A 4,808-nucleotide genomic window follows, 5' to 3' on the forward strand; every position below is an offset into this window, starting at 1 on the left:
TATTGGCATAGAGTTACTTGTAGTAGTCTCTTAGGATGCTTTGTATTCTGTGGTGTCTGTTGTAACTTCTCCTTTTTTGTTTCTAATTTTATTGATTTGAGTCCCCTCCCTCTTTTTCTTGATGAGTCTGGCTAAAGGTTTCTCAATTATGTTTATCTTCTCAAAGAACCAGCTTTTAGTTTTATTGATCTTTGCTATTGTTTTCTTTGTTTCTATTTCATTTATTTCTGCTCTGATCTTTATGATTTCTTTCCTTCTACTAACTTTGGGTTTTGTTTGTTCTTCTTTCTCTAGTTCCTTTAGGTGTAAGGTTAGGTTGTTTTTTTGAGATTTTTCTTGTTTCTTGAGGTAGGATTGTATTGCTATAAACTTCCCTCTTAGAACTGGTTTTGCTGCATCCCATAGGTTTTGGATGGTCGTGTTTTCATTGTCATTTGTCTCTAGGTATTTTTTGATTTCGTCTTTGATTTCTTCAGTGATCTCTTGGTTATTTAGTAACGTACTGTTTAACCTCCATGTGTTTGTGTTTTTTACGGTTTTTTCCCTGTAATTCATTTCTAATCTCATAGCATTGTGGTCGGAAAAGATGCTTGGTATGATTTCATTTTTCTTAAAAATATCAAAGCTTGATTTGTGACCCAAGATGTGATCTATCCTGGAGAATGTTCCGTGCACACTTGAGAAGAAAGTGTAATCTGCTGCTTTGGGGTGGAATGTCCTATAAATATCAATTAAATCTATCTGGTCTATTGTGTCATTTAAAGCCTGTGTTTCCTTATTAATTTTCTGTTTGGATGATCTGTCCATTGGTGTAGGTGAGGTGTTAAAGTCCCCCACTATTATTGTGTTACTGTCGATTTCCTCTTTTATAGCTGTTAGCAATTGCCTTATGTATTGAGGTGTTCCTATGTTGGGTGCATATATATTTATAATTGTTATAACTTCTTCTTGGATTGATCCCTTGATCATTATGCGGTGTCCTTCCTTATCTCTTGTAACATTCTCTATTTTAAAGTCTATTTTATTCTGATATGAGTATTGTTACTCCAGCTTTCTTCTGATTTCCATTTGCATGGAATATCTTTTTCCATCCCCTCACTTTCAGTCTGTATGTGTCCCTAGGTCTGAAGTGGGTCTCTTGTAGACAGCATATAGATAGGTCTTGCTTTTGTATCCATTCAGCGAGCCTGTGTCTTCTGGTTGGAGCATTTAATCCATTCACATTTGAGGTACTTATTGATATGTATGTTCCTGTTACCATTTTCTTAATTGTTTTGGGTTTGTTTTTGTAGGTCATTTTCTTCTCTTGTGTTTCCCACTTAGAGAAGTTTCTTTAGCATTTGTTGTAGAGCTGGTTTGGTGGTGCTGAATTCTCTTAGCTTTTGCTTGTCTCTAAAGCTTTTGATTTCTCCATCAAATCTGAATGAGATCCTTTCTGGGTAGAGTAATCTTAGTTGTAGATTCTTCCCTTTCATCACTTTAAATACATCATGCCACTCCCTTCTGGCTTATAGAGCTGCTGCTGAGAAATCTTCTGTTAACCTTATGGGAGTTCCCTTTTATGTTATTTGTCATTTTTCCCTTGTTGCTTTCAATAATTTTTCTTTGTCTTTAATTTTTGTCAATTTGTTTATTATGTGTCTTGGTGTGTTTCTCCTTGCGTTTATCCTACCTGGGACTCTGTGTACTTCCTGGACTTGGGTGACTATTTCCTTTCCCATGTTAAGGAAGTTTTCGATTATAACCTCTTCAAATATTTTCTTGGGTCCTTTCTGTCTCTCTTCTCCTCTGGGACCCCTATAATGCAAATATTTGTGCATTTAATGTTGTCCCATAAGTCTCTTAGGCTGTCTTCATTTCTTTTCATTCTTTTTCTTTATTCTGTTCCATGGCAGTGAATTCCACCATTCTGTCTTCCAGGTCACTTATCCATTCTTCTGCCTCAGTTATTTTGCTATTGATTCCTTCTAGTGTATTTTTCATTTCAGTTATTGCATTGTTCATCTCTGTTTGTTTGTCCTTTAATTCTTCTAGGTGTTTTTTCTTTAATTCTTCTAGGTCTTTGTTAAACATTCCTTGCATCTTCTCCATCTTTGCCTCCATTCTTTTTCTGAGGTCCTGGATCATCTTCACTATCATTATTTTGAGTTCTTTTTCTGGAAGGTTGCCTATCTATCTCCACTTCATTTAGTTGTTTTTCTGTGGTTTTATCTTGTTCTTTCATCTGGTACATAGCCCTCTGCCTTTTCATTTTGTCTATCTTTCTGCGAATGTGGTTTTCGTTCCACAAGCTGCAGGACTGTAGTTTTTCTTGCTGCTGCTGTCTGCCCTGTGGTGGATGAGGGTATCTAAGAGGTTTGTGCAAGCTTCCTGATGTGGGGGACTGGTGGTGGGTAGAGCTGGGTGTTGCTCTGGTGAGCAGAGCTCAGTAAAACTTTAATCCTCTTGTCTACTGATGGGGGGGCTGGGTTCCCTCCCTGTTGGTTTTTTGGCCCGAGGCAAACCAACACCAGAGCCTACAGGGTCTCTGGTGGGGCTAATGGCCAACTCCAGGAGGGCTCATACCAAGGAGTACTTCCCAGAACTTCTGCTGCCAGTGTCCTTGTCCCTGTCGTGAGCCACCCCCTGCCTCTGCAGGAGACCCTCCAACACTAGCAGGTATGTCCGGTTCAGTCTCCCATGGGGTCACCACTCCCTCCCCTGTGTCCTGATGTGCACACTACTTTGTTCGTTCCCTGCAAGAGTGGAGTCTCCACTTCTTGCAGTCCTGTTGAAATCTCATAATCAAATTCTGCCAGCCTTCAAAGTCTGATTCTCTAGGAATTCCTCCTCCTGTTGCCAGACCTCAAGGTTGGGAAGCCTGACATGGGGCTCAGAATCTTCACTCCAGTGGGTGGACCCCTGTGGTATAAGTGTTCTCCAGTTTGCGAGTCACCAACCCAGCGACCATGGGATTTGATTTTATTGTGATTGCACCCCTCCTACCGTCTCATTGTGGCTTCTCCCCTGTCCTTGGACGTCGGGCATCTTTTTTGGTGAGTTCCAGTGTCCTCCTTTCGATGATTGTTCAGCAGTTAGTTGTGATTCTGGTGCTCTCGCAAGAGGGAGTGAGAGCACGTCCTTCTACACTGCCATGTTGATCAATCATGAAATTTCTGACCTTAAATTTTTTTAATTCCAAAAACATATTAGAAAACAGAAGAATGAGAATCATATGGCGTCAGACTTATCAGCTGCTAGACAGGGTGTTAAGTAATAAACCACTTTCCACAAACTTTTAAGGATAACAGATTTTATGGCTATACAATAGCTCTGTATTCAAACTATATGATTCAAAGGGGAAAATGATACACATCCATAAAATCAAAAAGCTTGCCTTCCACATACAAGTTTTGAAAAAAATTCTTAAAGATTTTTATCCAGAGAAAATTTAAAATAAATAATAATAGAAGGGTGTTATTACTTAAATCTATTTTGTTTACAAGTAACAGGAATCTATGTGAACTAGCTTAGGCAAAAGGGGAAGTTATTATAAGAATGCAAAACTATTTTTCAAAATCTATCTTAGATTGAGTCCCCTAGAAACCAAAGCCTGATGCAAAAGCTTATGCGCTTCTATTTAATTAGAGCATGCAAGCCTGGGAGGAGTGAGGGGAAAGGAAGCCATAACGGAAGGAAGGAGAGCCAAACGAGGGTACGTTACTAAGCTGGTCGTCTCTTGGTGTCTAAAGAGTGATCTAGCAGGAGTATCTATTTTCCAGGAGGCTATGTGGATGATTGAATATCAGAACAGTCTATTCAACAGCTCCTGACTCCACTGGACAATGGTTTGCCCCACAAGGAGGTGACTTCTCTGCACTTCCGGGTGGTACCGTCATACATGGGCACGACACAGATCCTGAAATTTCCCGTGCTGCAGGTCCAAAAGGGAAGCCCCAGGAAGGAGGTAAGAGGAAGAAAGTGAGAGTCAAGCAGTGCAGACATGCAGCAGGCCCTGTCTGGTTGTGCCTAAGTGAAGTTAGAGCTCACCCAGAGCTACTTGCTTATTGGTATAAACAATTGTTCAAAGACTCCAGAGACAGGCGGGGCTGAAAGGATCTGAAGTGCGCTTTAGAGGTTGTCTGATACAGAGTCCAGGAGTAGGGATGTAGTTGGACCTCTGCAACAGACTAGAAACAGTGCCTGGGACCCAGGAGGAGCATCACTGCCCCTGTTACCATTTCTCTTTTTCTTCTCTCTGTAGGTCAGCTTTATTCTCTTGGGCTACAAATGGACTTTCTCAGAAATCAAGGGCAATTGAAAATACATGAAAGAATAGCCTTGAACAAACCAAAGATGATGAGAAGTATGTTTAAGTCAACTCTCTGAACCTAAGTTTCCAAAAAATAAAACAAGCAAATAAATAACTAAAAGGGACACATCTTATAACTAGGTAGGAAGGCACTTATTATAAAGTATCAATAATTCTAAATTAATGTATAAAATTTATTGCCATCCCAATCTCCATTGTAATGGAATTTGGAGTAGGATCTTAAAATGATTCTGATTTTTAGCTAGAGAAAGACTTTAACTTTTAAAAATGAAAATCAATGGTAATATGAAGAAATTAGACTTTCCAGCTATTAAAATATGTCTAATTATACTTGCTTCATCACAAGAATAAATAGACCATGAGAGATCAATGTACAAAATAATTTATCAAGAATGTCTCTGGTCATTATGCAGACATTAAAATCCAAGTTATTAAGCTGATACTGAATCTGATAATACCTCAGTCTGGGGCTGTCATAGTTTTACCTTGTGCTTTT

Source organism: Eubalaena glacialis, chromosome 12, assembly GCF_028564815.1.
Source record: "Eubalaena glacialis isolate mEubGla1 chromosome 12, mEubGla1.1.hap2.+ XY, whole genome shotgun sequence".
In the NCBI taxonomy this organism is placed as follows: domain Eukaryota; kingdom Metazoa; phylum Chordata; class Mammalia; order Artiodactyla; family Balaenidae; genus Eubalaena; species Eubalaena glacialis.